General features: G+C 34.6%; 1 long non-coding RNA gene across 1 annotated transcript in view; it reads right to left on the reverse strand.

The window, feature by feature from the left end:
- Positions 1 to 192: 192 nt before the first annotated feature.
- LOC308611477 overlaps positions 193 to 21,372 on the reverse strand; it is a 37,866-nt gene continuing 16,686 nt past the window's right edge. The window contains exons 2-3 of the long non-coding RNA XR_014014911.1: positions 7,739 to 7,960; positions 193 to 2,529 (exon numbers count right to left, since the gene is read on the reverse strand). This is a non-coding gene — a long non-coding RNA (uncharacterized lncRNA). The remainder of the gene's footprint in view (positions 2,530 to 7,738; positions 7,961 to 21,372) is intronic.

The raw sequence follows: 21,372 nt of genomic DNA on the forward strand, positions 1-21,372 counted from the left end.
CACATTCTTAATATGTCATCTTTTTCTGAAATACTTCAGTATTAATTTCTAACAATGATAATAATTAATTAAGGCATGAATTATTTACGGAGAGATACTAGTTATTCCTAAAATATTTGGAGATTGTTTTATCATGAAGGTATTTCTTAGAATACCTCCAGTAAAGTTCCAAAACGTGTCTTTCAAAGCCTAAATGTGTTTGTACGATCCTGAAAACCTCAAGGAAAAATGTGAATGTTGCCGATTATCCACCATTTAAAGTTTTCTAGGCTTTGGCATTTTTCTGTAAGTATAAATAATTGACTATGAACTATGCAGAGAGTTGTTTTACCTGAATTTCTTTGAGATCCATCAGATGTGGCCATTAAAATGAGCCAATCTCCTCCATTACAACTACTCACTGTGCAGGCTTCTAGTCAAGCATTGGTGGAGATAGCGCAGCTCAATTTAAATGTAAAATTCAAGGTAATGTAACTAAACAAGTTAGTCCTATCCTTTTCCCCTTACTTTCCCTTAGAGAGTTTCTGAAGTTAGGGATTTGTAAAATGAAAGTATTAAACCAAATTTAATAGCAAAATGTCATTGATATCATGAGTGAAACCAAGCCCAGTTTCCATTTACCCCAAAGTATAAATTGCCTATCTGAGAAGCAGTTCAAATTTAAGTCATGTCAGATTGGTGGTCTTTCTGAGTTTCAGTTTGGAACTCTTATTTGAAGTCATTGTTTCATTCAAGAGCATCTCAATATCAATAGCAGGTTTTCTACTTCAGCAAAAGCCTTGATGTACATCAGTGCCATTGGGTCCAGAGGATAGCCTCTTTGTACGTTTTTTTCTCCCAGTCTCACTGCAATGTTAAAGTCACTGATATCACAGAGCACATTTCTAATCCTAACTGTATGCCCTAATTTGGGCAGAAATCCACTCCTCCACTTTTATGCAATGTATTAACAACCAGAAATTTAATTGTATTTGTTGAGACTGTAATATCAACGTGAAGCATTCCTTTTTTGAAGCTCAAATTCTTAACACTTGCTTTCCCCTTTGCAAGAAATACTTACTCCTTTACTCCCTTGTCCCCTTAGGCTACCTACGTCATACTTCAGTTAAGAAGACATTTCACAAGGGATGCCTTTCCTCATCCTTCCAGGTGAGAAAGGCTCCCTGTTCCATGGCTCACAGTACCCTGTCTATATTTACTACAATTAGTAATTCTTCTTTAGACTGCAGGCTCTAAGAAATATGGACAATGCTTGCTTTTCCACACCTTGTATTACCAGCACCTAATGCAGTGCCTGGGACCTAGTAGAAGTTCTATAAATATGTAATGATTGCTGAATGAATGAATGAATGAATGTGTTAGTAACAAGATAAATGCATAAATCGTATTTGTAAAGCACAATACAAAGTAATTTCATTAATATTCACCCACTTATTTGTACCTTTATACCCTTCTCTTCATTTATATATCTTAGAATTACTTTTATCAGCAGGGATACAGGATTTAATGATGAAATTTTGAGGAAATGTATTAGAAATATTTGTGAGTGAGTAAGCACTATGCCATGGTGAGAGAGAGAAAAAAAATAAAAGCTATTGCTATATTCTTGACTCAAGTCATACTCAATATTATTTGTTACATATTATATTACACACACAAATGCATTCTCACTGGCATGGTATCACCTACATTATAATTTCCATTTCCTTCCCAATCCCTCTAAAGCCCATACCTGACCCTTAGACTTATTAAATTGCATTGTTTTAAACCACTTCTCCAATTTGTCAAGGTCATATTACGGTCATGTTGAATTTTGATCTTGACAAAGTATTAATCAGTCTTATCAACTAAAGAGAACTGTAAATGACTAAATCCACATGCTTTTCTATCATCCTAGACTTGATGAAAATATTATATAGCCTCTGGCCCAGGATTGACCTCTACATATAAAACTTCTGTCCACTTTGGTTGAGGAGGAACTATAAATGAGTTTCATTGTTCTACCTACTTTGTTTCCAATAAATAGGTCTCTGGTGCTGATCTATTTTTATAAATTTGTGAATGAATTCCATTTGTAATATTTTTATAATATTAATATTTAATGTCTGATTTCAAGTCGTGGATGAAAAAATGCTAACATCAATGAAAACTACCACTTGCCCAAATAGATTAATAATAGTCAGAACAGGTAAAGTAGATTTAAAACCTACTGTCATGTTTATTTACTTTCCTGAATTGTTCCCACTGTGCCACTTCCTTACTTTCTGAATATGACAGGTTCATGCATGACGTCCTCCTCTAGATGCTGTGCCATTAAGAAATCTCCCTGATTATAATAGGTGATCATCTATGATGGATAATAAATATGCTTGTGCATTTTCAATCACAAATCCATGTCTTGCACACTGAAATGATTTTACTTGTTGCTTGATCACGGGGACTTCTTCCTCTGAATAAATAAGACTTGACTTTGCCTCTTTATGCAGTCATCTGTTCACAGTTCTGCCTCTCTCCAGTAGACTGTGTCTCCTTAAAGGCAAATGAATATTCATTCATCTTTGATCCCCTTTGCTTAGCATGCATAGTAATTGTTCAACAAATATTTGTTTAATAAGTTAAACACCAATATGCCGTGAAGTAGGAAAATCTGGAGATGTGAGTGGTCAAGATGGGGGGTGTGATTAAAGGACCCCTCTGAATTCTAAGAACAACATACTTAGGAGGGAATGCATGAATAATCAACGGGGCTGACTACTTGACAACTAGTATGTATTCAACTTTCAAATTCTATATTATAAGCATCCCTGAGTGTAATTTGAAATGGATAGACAGGAATTTTTATTTTATTTTTTCTAATGAGGAAGCAGTGTAGGTCTCTATTCTCATGGCCTCTGTTGCTTCCTATGAATATTTCTCCAATATCTTGACATAATCATTTTCAGGAAGCCAAGAGAGTCCAAAAGAAAATGACAAACAACAGAAATTGCTTTCATTTTCTAGTGTTTGGAAAAACATAAAAATAGGTTTAAGTTTTTCAAACATACTTAGATTTCATGAGATTTTACTTGGTTTATAATCAATATGATAAGATGCATATATATGTGTATAGAATCATCATTCATTTTAAATTGGAAATAATGTGTATCCCCATGGCTGATCTGCAAACTGTCCATAATAAGAACCAAGCTTATGTCCTCCTAAGTCTTTTGTAGCCCCATTTTAACACATTTTCTGAAAGTTATTTCACTTCAACCACTCTAGATACTTTCTAAAACAATAGATGACTTTTTAAAATTTTCCTTTCAAAATGAAAATATTAAAATATGCTACAAATTGGTGCAATAATGGAAGCTACAACTTACCATGTAAGTTTGTTTGTAATTGAGCAAAATATGTTCCAATAATTTTTGCATTGTATTTGCCTTTCTCTCTGAAATTACTAACCCTTTTTCTTTCACTATGGAATGTGAATTTTGATTTCTCATCTTCAAATTTGCCTTTAAATACATTTCTACCCTTATTTTTCTTCCATCTGGAAGCTAAGTTTTCAAGAGAAAATTTGTTGCCACAAATATTGAATGTCTTCATATTAGGAATAATTCTAATGCAACTACTTTGTACTTGGAAATGTGCCACTGTGTTTAGGAAGGCTAAACACATACTTTTGGGTAAGTTCAAAAAAGATTACTCCAATGATTCAACCAAGTATATTTCAAGCATATTGATAAGAAATTTCAAACTAATTGTGTGTGATAGCCATCAATTAAAGACGTAAAATGAATGCCTGCTATTTTAAAACATAGTTAAGCCAAGGAAAAGCTGTGCATAACTAGCATGTTCTGTAAAGATAATTGGCTCACTAACTAAATTCTAACAGCCCATTCACATTTCTAGATTTTAATTGAAGAATGGATGGAAATAGTAAGGTGAGCTCATTGCCCAATACACATAATAAGCATGTGACAATTTTAATTTCTGCAGAGATGCCCATATTGTGTGAAATCTTATTAATATTGTGATGGAATACAGTGAATCATGCTGTGAAAGAAGCACACATTTGTTGTACGTGTGTTCACACACACACACACAAACACACAGATACACACACATTTCTTTTCTCTCCTCTCTATTCTCATTTCAGTCCCATTTTTCCTCTTCTTAGATAACTGGTATCATGAATTGAATATAAATACTTTGAATCCATGCTTGAACTTTTTACTATATGCAAATGAATCCATGAAAAACACATGATTGCTTTGAGTTTTAAAAATTTGTAGACATGTCATCATGCCAAATATGTAATCTTAAAAATCATTTATCATGTATATAATTAATTATTTCGAGTGAAGTATTGCATTGCATCTTAAAAATAGTTTATATATGTCTTTTGTAAGCAGCATAAACTGGAATTTTTAAATTTATTTTTATTGTCTCTGTGATCAAATGTATTGTGATTATTGATCTATTTCTCCTTTATTTTTCCATGTTTCATCCCTCCCGGTACTAACTTCGTTTAAACACATTTTTCATTCTCTTTTAATGGTCTACCTTTTTATGAATCATATATGAAGTCTTCATTTTTAGTGTTTTCTGAAAAATTTGACATATATTTCTAACTTGAAAAAGTCTAAAACTAATTATCTCATCTTCCTCCTAAGCGGTTCATGGACCCCTCAAATTTTAAATCTGATCTCCAGTATTTCAGTATATTATCTAGTGTTTTAGTTTTACTTTGTACATACCCCCATTGGCTATTATTTTTTACACTCAACCGTTATTCAGATTCATTCCAACATTACAAATTTCTTTGCTGGTCACTGTTCAGTGCACCTTCCTACTTCTTTTTATTATGCTTATTTTCTTTCTTACTGAAGAACATTCTTTGTACAATGGTCTCCAATCTTGCCTAAAACACATGAGAATTATGTGAGAACTTTTTAAAGCTCCCATTATTGAAACACCGCCTAGATCACTGGTTAAAAAAAAAAAAATCTCCAAGTATTGGCTTCAGGCATCAGAATATTTTTTAATGCCTTCAGACAATTCCAATAGCTGCTGCTACTGCTTTAGTCATTTTGTTGTTGTTGTTGTTACAGTTTGTGGGTGGTAATTCCTCTTTGTCTATGAATGAAAATTTCTTTACTTCTTGTTCTTGAGTAGTTTTTTAAAATGAGGTGTAGAATTTTAATTTGGACAGCTATATGTGCTCAGTACTTTGAAGATATTATTCTATTGTTTTCCAGCATCTACCTGTTTTCTGATAAGACAACAGCATCTACCTGTTTTCTGATAAGACAACAGATATTTAAAGCCAGCCCTCAAAAACAAGGCTTATTATTTCCAGGGCCCCCTTGAATTTCTTGGTTTCAACTCCTCCTCACTATTCTAATGTTGAATTTGTTTTTTCTCCTTAAATCCTGAGACTGGGGATCCCCCCCCCCATTTTTTGTAAGCTTGTTCATTTTCTTTTTATGTGTTGCTACATGTAAAAGCAACATATAAAAGAAAACACAAGTATAACAAACTGTGTGTTCAGATTGCAAGAAAGGATTCTCAATATCAGTTCAGCCTATCCTATTGACTGAAAGCATTTACCTTGTTTCTTTTACAACTAACTTGAATATTATGAGTCTTACATCTAATATACAGTACTCTTCACCCTTCTTGGAACGTCTATGCTCAATAAGGACATTAGTTGATTTGTCACTAATATTGCTTTCCCTACATGTGAGTGCATTCAGAGTTCTATCCTGTCCCATATACATAGCATAATCTTATAGTTTGTATCTAACTGGCATCAGTTTTCCTTTTTTTTTTTCGATTTACTTTTAAGGTTTACTTTTAGCAGGACTGTACTGAAACACTCTTACACCTTAATAGATCTAATTGTCTGGACTTAAAATAATAGATTTCTCTATCACAGGGGCATTTGTCTGTACAGATACTGATTTCTGTTCTCTGCACATGTTTTCATGTTATATGCCCAGTGTAATATGAAGCGAGTTAATTTATTGTGTTGCATATAGTAAAGAATCCAGCAGAATAATGTTATTTAGGGTTTTTTTTTTCATTATTTCTATGAATAACAACAACATCAACAATAATAGTAATAGAAAAGATAATTTCTACCTATAGCAAGTCTCAGTTTTTTCTTAAATGCAGTAGAAGGCCCTTCACACTCTATTTGTCAGCTTGGCTTCAGGTTTTCATATTGTTGGCTAGAAGACAGATAAAGGGGATTATGGACAGAACTGAGCCTGGTTTCTGCTAATCTCCAACTTGAATTCTTTCAAGGGTTGCAAAATATGATTCAAGTATTTCACAGGCCTTTATAACCTTTGTCATCTGTCTGGTATATGTGCCATCATGGGTGGATTTGGAACTGACATTTTATATCTCTGATCTCAACTGTATAAATATTTGTTTAGACTGACTATCAACATAGAACACAGACATTCTCTTCTGATGTATGGATGATAGAATAGTCCTTAACTGGGCCCCTAAGGATGGGGCAGGCACAAACTAACAGAGGGCAATGAGGCAAATTTTCAATGAACTCAGATTTTATATTTTCCTTTAGGTAAAAGAGTGGTTGCTTCTATACCAAAAAACTATTTCTTATAATTTGGGTTACATTAAAAATATCTCAGATATACAACCATTTATCGGAATCTATAATAGTGACTTGGTTTTCTCAAATACATTATATATGGAGTCCTTTAGACTGGAATTAAATTAATCATGGTTGTCATTTTTTTTTTCTATAGACTTCCCAGCTATTTTCCCCTAGGAAAACTCTCTTAAATAATCAAGAGAAATATTTTAGGCAACATTATGTAAATCATCACCCTTATTAGATGAATTAATATTCTTGAAGTTATAGCTCATTTCATGGAAATCAGATTAACCTGATGTTATGGGCATTGTCATTTATCAGTAAGTTATTTGTTAATATGCTCAGTATGTGACATAAAATATGTAACTTTAATAAGAGAATGGATCACCTCAAATAATTTAGCAAATCTTGAAAATGATAAGGATTAAAATTGTGGATGTATAAAGGACACAGAAGCTTGGAGAACTTTAAAACCATCTATTTCTCTCCTGTTTCCCTCACACAAGGAAATGAAGGCTGACACTTTAGCATGGTTTGGAAATCCTTCTAAAAATTATCTGACTTTCTCTTAGAATTAACAAGTAATTTAAAGTTTTAAGAACTGCAGAACTGATCACATGAATTACCATAATTTAGTCAAGAATGTTTTTGAATATCCACCTTTTGACAAACATTGTACATATATATATACCAGGTTGTAGAGATGAATAAAATCATCCTTAGTCTCAAATAACTGAAAGAAAAATCCCCCAGTATTAGTGAATACTGAGGAATTAAGGATGATGCTATGAGAAAATTTTTATAATGTGAAATTTATTAAGTTAAATAAAATATTGTGCTTTTGAGATTAGAATGACTTGGTTTTGTTCTAATGATACTGATGATAGACAGTGGTTGTATTTTGCAGAAGTTTTATGGGAGCAAAATAAAAACTTGATAATGTGATATAAATTTGGTCCCCCAAGGCGATTTTTATTGTTATTTCTATTGGTGTTGTTAATGAGAGAAATTTCTGTGAGCTATTAGAAAAAAAATGTGGATATCAATATCTAATCAAAAAGAAGGACAAAATAATGGATAATTAGAGAATATATATAACCAGTAAGTTAAAAATATACTCACATGCTAAGGAAGCACAGTGGTGGAAGTTTTGCTCATCATAAAGCTTTAACAGTGAGTAGAAGGTATCTTGGTGTCTTGGGTGTGGGAAGATATGCTAACAACCAGTGATAGATCCGTTGTAAAATTTGGAACTGTTCCTTTGGTATTAAATTTCACTTAAGACCTGTGCTTCTGGACAGGATGGAGTAACAGGAACTGGATTTACTCTCCTGGCTTAAACTGCTAAAAGTAAAAAAATATATATATATTAAACAATACTTTTAGACATTGAACAACAAACAGCACAAGACAACAGTTGTATAAAGCTGTTAATTATAATGACAACCCATAAAAACCAGTGGCATAATGTTTTGTGTAATACAGTTAAATGTTGGTGTTTGAACAAGTCCCTGGTCACCTGTGAAAAATAAAGGTGGATTCTCTTTTCATATTTATTAACAAAATGAATTTCATAGGGATGCAGTATTTAAATATGTTAAAATACTACAATTACTAGAAGAAAACATTTTTGTTTTATTTAATAAAAGTTAATTTTTAAAATTTTTTATATTTTTATGTGTTGCATTTATTGCTTTAAGATTACACAAATATGTTTTGATATAATTTAATACATGCAGCATCAACTAGAGTATTCAGTACACAGAGTATTCAATGGGTATAGGCTTAGTAGTGGGACCAAATTAGCCCTAGACTAAATTGTTTCACTTGCAGCCTAATAAGGCTTACAAGGAAGCCTCAAAATGATCAAACTATTTCTTAACTACCTCTTTGAGCAAAGTTACAAATATTTACAAAAATACAAATACGCCCTGCAACCAGTAAAGTAAAATTCACAATATCTGACATGCAATCTAGAATTACTAGGGATGCAAAGACGAAGGAAAATATAACCCATAACAAGGAGAAAAATTAATTAATGAAAACAGACTGAAAAAGGGTACAATCAGTAAACAAAGACATTCAAACAGTTATTATAACTAATTTTCATAGGTTCAAAAAGTTTAAAGGAAAGCGTCAACATCTTAAATAGACATACAGAGGATATAAAAATAACCCAAATTGAGTTCCTAGAGATGAAAAATATAGTTTCTGAGATGAAAAATAAACTGGATGGGATTAAAAGAGATGAGGCAATGCAGAAGCAAAGATTGACCTCCCTGCAAAAGCAAAAGTTTGTTATTATAATCTGTCCCACTGAGTAGTCCAAATATAAAGTCTGAAATGAAAAATGCCAGCTTGGTCATCTTTTTCCATTTCAAGTTTGCTTTACCCTTTCTGGTTTGTGCTTCCAAAAATAATTAAAGTATAAAATTATGAAAATTGTATTCAATGGTATTAAAATTAAGCATCTATCCATTTTATGGATTGCCCTGCATAATGCAAATATCTAAAATCTAAATATTATGTGTATATAAACATATATGTATACGTACATATATGGATATATATCTCACTAGCAGAATGAAAAGAAAATATGAAAGTACAACACAAGTTGTGGAGGAATATAGTAAAGGAAAGTAAAATGATAGTATTTTTGTTTTTAGATATAGTTGCCCTACGCAGTGGAAAAAGGATATACGGATTAGCATATTTTATTTTCTGAGAAGCATGAATCAATTTAAAAGATGAATTTAAAGAATGATTAATTTAAATACATAATCAGTCTTCAATTTTTTTGTTACTGACAACATCCCCTTTAAGATTTTCAAAATGCTGAAAGGTGGGATTCCAAGATTTTTAGTTGCTATAGAAGCAATTATTAGCAAATCCTTTCTTCTAATCTCATTACAGAAAATAGTGCCCTTTGTGCCCAGAGAACTCCCATTAGAACAGATAGCTAGTGGGAAGCAGCCACATAGCACAGGGAGATCAGCTGGGTGCTTTGTGACCACCTAGAGGGGTGGGATAGGGAGGGTGGGAGGGAGGGAGACGCAAGAGGGAAGTGATATGGGAACATGTGTATATGTATAACTGATTCACTTTGTTATAAAGCAGAAACTAACACACCACTGTAAAGCAAGTATACTCCAATAAAGATGTTAAAAAAAAAAAAAAGGAACTGCATTTCGGAGCAGCTCAGAACATAGGGTGTACCACTCTGGAGCTATCCGACATTTCCTGTGTCTGATTAAATATTGTGTATATATGCTATGTATTTATATCTCCATCTAAATATACATCTGTATCTCCTAAAATACTCTCTCACATATAATGAAGTCACAGTTTCCAGATAGTTGTTCTGGTAGTCATTAGACAAAATATAGTCTCATTTATTTAAAAAATGTGAAATGAGAGAAATGTATGAAAAACTTGATCCATCTTCTGACTGAATTTGTGGTATTGGTACCTTCAGAAGAGGAAATAATTAATTTATTGTAAATTATTTTATTCCTCATTTATTAGAGAGGAAATTTATAAACTGAAACTGTTAGGGCTTAAAGGGTTTTTTTCCAGAAGATAATATCTGTGGTTCTCACCTTACACTGAGCAGTATATCACTAGTAAACAATCAGACAAATAGGTACATTATTAAGTTATTTTATTTTCACCTGGCTTTTTAATACTATCATCTGATATACATCATATTAATTGACACTGCAATTTCTTCCTTGATTTGTATATTTTTTTCTACAAACACTTTGCATTCCAACTTCCACGTATCTGATTTACTCATCCCTGTGATGGTCTTCATCTTCAGACATCTTGCTGTCTGGGCTGTTCAACCCTGTGACAGTAAAAGCACACTCACTAGGGACTAGGAGTTTGAGAAGGACTTAGAAAATTGTTTGGAACCTGAAAAAAATGGCTCCAGAATATGAAAACAAATCTGCAAAATGGAGATCAAAACTTGTGTAATTAATATTTTCAACTAATATTACTACAACAGCAATGTTACTCAGCTTTCATATAGTTATCTCTAAATTATATTGGATATGTGACTTGGGCACATTTTAATGCATTTGATAACATTTAGGGTAAAGCTTCTAAAAGGGCAATTGCCTAGGACTGAGGAAGGTTTAAAAATGGCCCTGCACAGAATGAACTAGAAGTGACTTCAATGGGAGGCTGAGGCAGAGATGCTGGACCCGGAGAGTGACAGAGCAGGCGTACATTGGAGAGAGCTTTCCTATATAGGAGAGCCAAGAATGTGTTACTTATTGAGGGGGGAGCATGAAGGTAGTGGACCCTATAATGAGAATCCTAGGATTGCTCCTAGATTTCTAACTTGGATAAATGACAGGACGGTACTCTTTGGTGAATACTAAAGGAACAGCAACAGCAGCAAAAGTCTAAGAATGGAACTTTAACATATCACAATGCCACCTTTAAAGTAAATTTGGCATTCTTCCCTTTTTGAATGAATGAAAATACATTAATTAAAGACATACACGGGCTTCCCTGGTGGCGCAGTGGTTGAGAGTCCGCCTGCCGATGCAAGGGACACGGGTTCGTGCCCCAGTTTGGGAAGATCCCACATGCCGCGGAGCGGCTGGGTCCGTGCGCCATGGCCGCTGAGCCTGCGCATCCGGAGCCTGTGCTCCGCAACGGGAGAGGCCACAGCAGTGAGAAGCCCGCGTACCACACACACACAAAAAAGACATACACATTCACACACCTGCTAATATCTGCTCTTCTGCAATCGTGTTTTCTGTATAGTGTCTAAATATCTCTTCCAGTTGAAGTAGTGCTTAAACACTTCAATAGGCCTCTTTTCAGCCAAAAAGAAAAACTGTCTATGACTGTTTCAACATATTTTTAATATATGTATAATCATTGCCAACTTGTCTGCTTTGCAGATTCTAGTTTCCTATACAATATTTAATATCTCCCTTTATTGAAAATGTCATTGCTCAGTATTATGATTGTTTTTCATTTTGATTATATGTCTGAATATTAGAATTATTGATTAATCTCTTTATTAATGGAATAATCTCAGCACAATGTTCAATACACTTCTTCTCTACCATTATTATATGTTATTTTAAAGATTTTCCATACAGTTACTTTAAATGGGATTTTCAGATTTTTCAGGCTTTTTGAAGTCAGTAGGATAGGCTCCAGTGAGTAAAAGAAATGCTGAAGAACAACAATATGAATTAAACAAATTTAAGTAGTTAAGAAAGCACTAATCTAGTCATTGGGAAATGTATACTAATATTTACATAGTATGTATATATAAATCAATAGTTTCTAAATGAGATAATCTACTGAACAAAATATCTTAAAATATGAATGAAAAGATGTTGTAAAATCTCTATATGATTAAAGTACAAAAATTTTTATAAGCTTGGAAGATAAATAATAAGTGCATTTTTGTCTGGGAGACAAGTTGTTATCTGGGAAACCTCAAGACATTTTGTAGATTATTGAAATCACTTTACTATCAATCTTGAGCATTTCTCCTATCAACTCTATAATTAGTATTGGAAATTACCATGATGACTCTATTTCACTATCAGGAACATTGAAGAAACTATTTCAAGTGCTAAACATTGGTTTTAACAAATAAAAAACAATTCATCTGAAGAAGATGTTACAATGAGCTGAGGAATTAAAAGATCTCAAAGTAGAGAAATTTCACTGACTGCAGTATAAACAACTTGAGGGTAGAGAGTGTCTGTTTTTCCTGTTTGCCCTCCAAATTTGGGAACAGTTTTATATGCACGGTGCAGGGTAATAAGCAAATGTTTAACAAATGAAAAGTACTGAATTCATTACCTTGTGGTACAAATTAGGATTTCTTTTGTACTGTAACTAGAAGATTTTAACTTCAGCATTATGAATTATTAATGTCTTTATCTGATTCCCAGCTCTGTGTCAACCAAACTTATTTGAGTGATAATTAGAGGACTTCATGTTTATCCTATCTTCTAGGATTTCACTTTTGCATATCTGTTAATTCATAATTTTGACATTTTTATAGCACAACCAAAGACTATAAAAACACATAGAGCAAGCACTTGCCAAAGAACTCTAAATAAAACACATCTCAGATATGAAATTAGATCCATGCTTGGTTCTACTTCTAAGTGCTTCATCTAAAGAGAGACGTGCAACACTGCTGCATGAATTAATCACCTAGGGTGACTTTTAAACCTACCAACAGCTGGCCCCTCTATCATATCTGATTTTATTCAATAGTCTAAGTGATAATAATTTCTGGATCAAGAACTTTATTTTACTGGTTGTAAAGGTGGGCACATGCACACGCACACAATCCCCAGTGCTTTTAAAAATTGTGGGACAGAATTAATCATAACTATTGAGTTTAAATGCCATTTATCAACTTATTAAAGTGCAAGCATGCAGGGAAAATAAGCTAAAGACAAGACTTTCCTTTTTCAATTTATTTTTTAAAAGTCTTGTAGAAATCTTTATGAAATTAACACAAAATGGTGGTACCAAAAATCTTTTTGCTTTGTTTATTCCCTAGTCTGTGGCAATGTAAAGAGTGGAAGTTAACCCGGAATTTAAGTTAAGGAAAGCTATATTGTATTAAGTTTAGCCAAAATTCTCTAACTTGCCATATTTTTTCAAATAAATAAACTTTCTATTCTCTTCCCTCTCTCCTCATCTCCCTTAAGGTATGTCAACTCTAACCCCGCCCCCCCATACACACACCTTGTTGCCTCTGATATTATCTCCTCTACTAGAGGCGCTTTTGTACTTATTGCTACACGATAGTTCAACAATAAAATGTGATAAATGCAGGCAAAGGTGTTTCAAGAAAGAAGGTAAATGTCCTTACACATTTTCAACATAGAAACAAAAAGTTTACAAAACAGCAAAATTAAAAAAAAATAGTTATAGATAAAGTTTGCAGATAATGTTGTCATCCCTCTTAAAAGAAGAGGGATAAGGCACAGAAGAAATGTAGTGTTGAGGACAATGATAATCAGCAGTTATTGAAATCTATTTATGCTGCATTCAATGGATTTAGAAGACAGAGGCTTGAGTGCTGTCGTTATTACTTGTTTGCCATTTGATGGTGGGCAAAATATTTAATTTCATTGGGTTTCTCTTTCTATGCCTCTAAAATGTGGATTCCCAGGCTAAGAAAATATTTCAAATCTTTTCTAGGTCTAAAAGTCACAGACCTTAGTGTACCCTTTCTAAAGGCCACATTTTCACAAAAGATAGCATTCTTGTAAAACACCTTTATAGAAAGAAAAAGCTATAGTTAGAAAGCCCACTCAGTGTCCAGGGTTTTCTGAAGTCGTACTGCTGTTTGTAACCAGGTGTAGGCCAGTAGGACAACACATTTGCTTTAATAACTGTCCAGATTTCTTGGAGTTAAAGATAAGTGTTTCATTATTCTAAGTGTTGACCTAAGAAATTATTGAAAATAAGAATTGTTCTAATTTACTTCTTGAATTGCCCAGTTCTTACATGGCCTGACACGAAAGGCGATTTAAAAGATTGCATTTAAGTTTGGACATATAGCCTTCATCCTGCTGTTTCATCACAGACCTCTTACAAGATAAACACGTGCAACCATTTTGAGTTTCTGAATGGGAGTGCTCCTTATAGTATTTTCCCCTTATAAATTTCTTGCCAACTTACTCCAATTTGAATGCAGGTAGAAATTTATAAATTTCTCCAAGAACTTATTTTTATTTTTATGAATCTTACTGATTTTGTGTTAATACCGAGGACTTTATCAAATTCATAGACATTTGATAGAATAAAAAGCAAAAGCATAATTCGGAAAAATCCAAAAACCTCAAATAGAAAATAAGATGCTATGTTGTTAGTAACAGAAATTAGCACAAATAGACTGAAAAACTGACCACCATTGTAAACTGAGCTTTTAACTATGGCAGTCGCCAAGAAAAGGAGGGTTACTCCTCTTTTTTTTGCCTTCTTTTAACAATCTCGAAAATTAAAGAAAGATTGAAATGACAATAAAAATAATTTATTTCCCAAACCATTTGAGAGTAGTTGCTAACACAATGCAATGTCTCCCCCAAATCCTCTAGTATTTCCTACAAACACATATCCAAATATAATCATGAAAATAAGGAAATTAACACTGACACATGACCACAGAGCTACTAATCCTCAGACCCCTTTCAAGTTTTGTCAATTATCCCCATCATGTCCTTCATAATAAAAGGATCAGCCCAGTGTCACATGTTGCATCTAGTTGTCCTGTCTCTTTAGTTTTTTAATCTGGAAAATTTTCTCAGGCTTCCCTTGAATCTCATGAACTAGAAAGTTTTAAAGAATATGGATCAGTTATTTTGTAGGATTTAGCTGTTTGTATTTGTCTGATGATTATTCAGGATATGTGTAGTTGGCAGGAATAACACAGTGGTGAAGCTCTGTTCTTCTCACTGCTTCCTATCAAACAATTTTGGCAAACTTTTAACCTGTAACCTTACTGGAATATCATGTGACTCATTTGATTAAGGTGTATCACCCAGTCTTCTCCATTGTAAAGTTATTTTTTTCTCCTTCATTATTAATAATTTTTGTGGTAAGGCACTTTGTAATTATGTAAATATCCTGTTCCTCATCAAACATAATTTACTCAATTTAAGTATTTAAATCAGTATGAACTCATAGACTCCTATTTTATTCAATTGAGTATAATACATTTCTGCCATTATTTATTTTGAGGCTGAGATTGTTCAAGATTTGTCCAGTGGAAACCCCTTCAGTTTGGCTTCTATATCCTTTGATGTTTCCCAATTATTCTGTGATAACTCCCTTCTTTTTTTTTTAACATCTTTATTGGAGTATACTTGTTTTACAATGGTGTGTTAGTTTCTGCTTTATAACAAAGTGAATCAGTTATACATGTATCCTCATATCTCTTCCATCTTGCATCGCTCTCCTTCCCACCATCCCAATCCCACCCCTCTAGGTCACAAAGCACCAAACTGATCTCCCTGTGCTATGCGGCTGCTTCCCACTAGCTATCTATTTTACGTTTGCTAGTGTATATATGTCCATGCCACTCTCTCATTTTGTCACAGCTTATCCTTCCCCCTCCCCATATCCTTAAGTCCATTCTCTAGTAGGTCTGTGTCTTTATTCCCGTCTTACCCCTAGGTTCTTCATGACATTTTTTTTTTTTTAGATTCCATAGATATGTGTTAGCATACGGTATTTGTCTTTCTCTTTCTGACTTACTTCACTCTGTATGACAGACTCTAGGTCCATCCACCTCACTACAAATAACTCAATTTCGCTTCTTTTTATGGCTGATCCCTTACTTCTTGAAACAATAATATGTTCTAGGGTCATCTTATATTTTCCCTGTAGCGGTTCTAGAATCAGCCATTTCTCCAAAGACCTTTAGTTCCTTCAGTTGGAGAGCTGTATTTAGAAACCAAGATCTGGACACTAGGTGTATTCATTGCTCTTGGGGAAGCAGTGGTCCCAGGTACTCTCAATAGGCAGAGCTAGGGGATTTATGTACATATATACATACACACATATGAAAACACATATTCATAACCATTTACACATATTCACAAACACATTCATAAACATATGCATACATATAGTCTATGTTTTTTCTATAATGTCTCTATATTGAAAATCATGTGTTCACATTAACATCCTCCATTCCCTTTCAACACCCTTTCATTCTAGTTTTTGCCCTTTTCATATTTTAACTCCCTCCACAGATATTAAAATAACACTGATTACCATATTCTTAATATCCTTAATTATTTGATCAATCTTCCTGTATTTAAGTAAATTCTTGTAGCTGCCACTTTCCCATCCACACATTTTCTCCACCTGGCACGGGTTAGGACAATCTGTACACAGTGGTTGCCAAGGCCACTTCCTCATGTGGATGCCCTTTCACACGAATCAGACTTCAGCAGTCAACTCCAGGCTCCCTTATGCAGACATCCTCTCCCCTTCCTCAGACTCTGAGACCCAATGCCAAGTCATTTGGTTCCTTGAATGCCCACCTCCCCCATGCTGACAAAGGGTTATTTTACCTCACTTAATGGACTAATTTGTTCAAGAAGGGAAGGGATCACAACACTATAAAGCAGTTATACTCCAATAAAGATATAAAAAAAAGGGAAGGGACAAGGAAGGGGATGAAGAAAGGGAGGTGGACAGGGATGAACAGGTATCTTTCCTTTCTAAACAATATTTGAAGAGGCCCTTCATTTAGAAGTTGCAAAGACATTATGAAGTAGCAGCTGAAGAACTGAAACAATGACATATATTTACACATCTGTATCCCTACATCTATGACACACAATGTACACCTAATTTTATAGCAACCAAAATATAATTTAACAAAACTTATGATGCTTAGCCATACACTTTAATACTCAGCAACTTAAAAAAATGTGCAGTGCCATTTGGCTGTTAACTATCATCCATTTATATGAATGGATGTGTAAAACTCCTAGCCAAGAGTGCTTGGGATAGCGTCTCTACTGATCCTTACTGGATCCTCTTCTTCTTTTGTCACTCTTTTCAGTCATTTGTTGATTCTCGATTGTATCTCATTGGTGACTTGCATGACCATTGGTAATCATATCTGGGCAAATACCCCAGCTTGGTGTCTCTCAAAGGGCTGACTGAAAACCACCTGCAACAGAATCAACTGTAGTACTAGATAAAATTCAGGTCCACAGGCCCTGTTCTGATTTCCTGCTCAGAAGCTCTTTAGAGAGTAATGAGGATTTGGAAAATACCTTAGCTAATTCTCACACATTAACACTGAAACCATGGTGGAGTTTGCATGTCTACAATTCCTCAAAGTTCACGGTTTAAAACACATAGGTCTCACCAACTACAGTTCTTTTATTTTAGCTTCATCAATTCACATTTGTTATTTAACCAACTTGGAAATTGCCAGATGTGTGAATAGCCGCCAAAGTAAAATGTATCTATCTTTTGCAAAAATGTCTTCTACCAAATGTCTCTACAAAATGAAATGTAAATACCTTCTAAGATCTTGCTTGGAGGAACCTTACAGATTTTTTAAATCTTCCAGGTTTTAGGGAATAGCAAGTGCAAAGGCCCTGATGTTGGGAAAGCCACTGCAGAAAGAAAATCTGGATGTGTGTGTGAGAGAAGAGTAGTAGTAAACGAGCTTGGAGAGTAGGGCAGAAGAAATACTGAATAAAGCATGTGGGACAGGTAAAAAGTTTAATTTTTATTCTAAAGTGATGGGAACAGGTTTTGGGAAATAATGTGATATGATTCATGTTTTTTTTTGTGATTATTCTGGCTATTGTATTGGTTATAGACTATAAGGATTGGGGCAAGAGGGGAGGAAGCAAGGAGGTTGTGGAAGAGGCTGCCTATTGCATTAGATGAGGCAAGCAATGATGGCTTGGAGTAAGTAAAGACGGCAAGAGTAAGGTGAGAGGTAGGTGGATTCAGGATGTATTTTCAAGTTAGACTGGCAAGAATTTCTGATGCACTGGACACAGGAATTGTGGGAAAGTGAGAGTTCAAGGATGAATCTAACATTTTTGGCCTGAGCAACTGGATGAGTTATGGAGCCAGGAAAAACGGGAGTGCAATGGATGGATCAAAGCAAAATATTTAGTTTTATTTGCTAAGTTTGAAATGTCTATTATGCATAGATTGGAGATATTTAGTGGGAAATTGGAATTAGGAGTCTGGAGGTTAGGTGAGTGCTTAGGGCTAGAAGTACGAATTGGGGAATCATAAGTCATCTTCCCATTCAAGTAATGGGACTAGATTAAAACTCATGAGTAGTTAAGGTAGATGGAGAGTGAAGGGGGCCAGGAATGAGCCTTAGGGCATTCTAAAAGACATTGAGGGATGGGAGGCATCACCAAGGGAGACTGCCAAGGAATGGTGAGTGAGGAGGGGAGAAATCTAGGAGAGGATGGTGTCCTGGTAGCCAGTGAAACAAAATATTCATTCTGGAAATGATGAGGTTCATTTCCCAAAGTTTCTTGAATTGATGATCATTTGAAACTTGGTATTTTAAAAAGAGCTTTAGCAAACAGAAAAGAGAATAATTTTCTATCATGAGTGATTGATTGCAGTAGCATGGGGAATGGAAAAGTTGTGAAAAGGGAATCAAAAATCTATGTAAAAGACAATTTTAAACAAAAGTATTCATTTAAAAAACAAGTACACAATATTTAGACATTATATTTTGTCTTTGTGTCAACAGCAGCTACAGCATGCTGTTAAGTGAAAGATGAAGGATTACAGTTTAATATCAAATCAGGGAAAAAGGTGAAATAGTTGAATTCTTTGTAGATTTTTAATAGATTTCAAACCTCTATTGGTTTTGAATAATGCCATATTTCAAACATACTTTTCTAAATAATCATAACAATTTTAGAATCAGAATAAACCTTATATAACCTTATATAAAACTTATTTAAATGCACATATAGTTCATTTTTACGGGTAAAACTAGGACTCTGGTCTTCTGATTACCAGTACTATTTCTTATTGCAACACACTGTTTAAATGTATAGATGATTGAAAAAAAGAGCATACCAGTGATCTCTTAAATGTTTTACAAAATATTAAGTAATTACAATTAGGGGAAATAAAGCTCATGAGGATTAAATTACAGGAAGAGTTTATAAGAGGGCAAACAAGTAGGAGATGTTTTTCCACACAGATAAATATGAGGTTTTAGTAGAAAATGACCAAAACTGCATTTATAAGGTCATGATACTAGCTAAATGAAATAAAGACAACCATCATGTAAATAACATATAATTTTGAAGGTGAATTTTGAATATGGAGACTGGTACAGATTAACATCTGATTATAATAAAAATCAGACAGGCAGGGTAACAAGGTCTTCTTCATCCAATCACAGCTTATCAGGAATAAGGGAACCTCTTGATACTTTGGTATGTGCCATTTTAGGACAATGAACTTGGTACAAAGTGAACACCTGATACAAGAAATAGTTTAGAAACATAAATATGATTCAAGAAATTCATGGATGGTGAAAGCTATGTTGCATTATTTCAAAAAGTTTTAGACAAGAAATATGCTGTCATTGGAATTGGTGTTTCTCAATAAGTAATGCATCGTTTCTTCCTGTCCACTTTCGAGATTTTTTTTGTCTCTACTTTTCAGAAGTTTCGTTGTAACGCGTCTTGGCAAGGATATCTTTGCGTTTTTCCTCTTTGGGTTTGTTCAGATTCTTGAATTTGTGTTTATGTGTTCTAAAAAATTGGGAACTTTTTAGCCATGATTTCTTTGAATACTTTGTCAGTCCTACTTGCCCTCTGTTTTCATTCTGGAACTTTGATGATATGAATGTTAGTGCTTTTGTTACTGTTTACAGGTTCTTGAGATCCTGTTCTTTCTCCCATCTTTACCCCTCAGTCTATTTTTCTCTGTACATTTGGTACATTGTATTGATCTCTTCTAAGTTCATGATTCTATGCTTTGTAATCTCCAGTCTACTCTTGAGCAAAGTTTTGTTTTTTTTTTTTGAGCAAAGTTTTTTGATTGTTGTATTTTTTAGTTCTACTGTTCTCATTTGTTTTTATTGTTATAGCATCTAGTTCTTTGTTTACATTTTCTATTTTTCCCATTTCTGTCAAGGAACACATAATTGCTAATTGAAGCATTTATGTGACAGCTTATTTAAAATCCTTGTCTGATCATTTCAATAGATGTTTTATCTCAGTGTTGGTGTATGTTTATTGTCTTTTCTCATTTATTCTGTGATTTCCTGGTTCTTGGTGTCATAAGTATTTTTCCATTGTATTCTAAACATTGTGAGTTATTATATGACTCTGTAACCCATTTAATTTTATTATTACTTTTTAGAAGGAAATCATCCTATTTGAGGTGTAGTATGAGGACTGGGGGGTTATGTAGAGATTTCCATTGGGCCCTACTGACGATACCCCAGCAAAAGTGGGCACTTACATTGTCTCACTGCAGACAGATCAAGTAGAAGTGCAGCTATCCTACTGGCCCTTCTGACACCTTCCCCCCAAAAGTGGGAACATTAGTATCATTGTGTTGCCTTTTAGTAGGAGTGGAAGTTCATCTCCCCAGTAGATTTCTTTTTTTTTTTTTTTTTTGGCAGTACGCGGGCCTCTCACTGTTGTGGCCTCTCCCACTGCGGAGCACAGGCTGCGGACGCGCAGGCTCAGCGGCCATGGCTCACGGGCCCAGCCGCTCCGCGGCATGTGGGATCCTCCCGAACCGGGGCACGAACCCGCGTCCCCCGCATCGGCAGGCGGACTCTCAACCACCGCGCCACCAGGGAAGCCCTCCCCAGTAGATTTCTTGACATAGGGGAGGGGAGAAGTGAAGTGTTTGCTGTCCTTCCTCCCACTTCATTCCTTCTTGTTGATGCCGGGTGTGGGTAGAGGGTCAGCTACGTGCTGGCCCCACTGACACCAAGGTAAGAGGAAGAGAACTGCCAACTAGCCCTGCCTCAGGATGGTTATGGGGATTCAGCACCCCACTGGGTCTCACTGACATCATGTGTTGGGGGTTAGTGGGGTGCCTACTCCCTCCAACCTGTAACATCCTATTCTTATTGATGTCAGGGAGAGATGGACGCTATGTCCCACCATTGGACCCCACGACTGTGTGAGGGCAGCCCAGTGTTTACAAGCCTGTCAGGCACCCCCTTTTTTTTTTTTAATAAGTAAATTTATTTATTTATTTGGCTG

The sequence above is a fragment of the Mesoplodon bidens genome, assembly GCF_964165515.1.
Source record: "Mesoplodon bidens genome assembly, contig: HAP1_SCAFFOLD_454, whole genome shotgun sequence".
In the NCBI taxonomy this organism is placed as follows: domain Eukaryota; kingdom Metazoa; phylum Chordata; class Mammalia; order Artiodactyla; family Ziphiidae; genus Mesoplodon; species Mesoplodon bidens.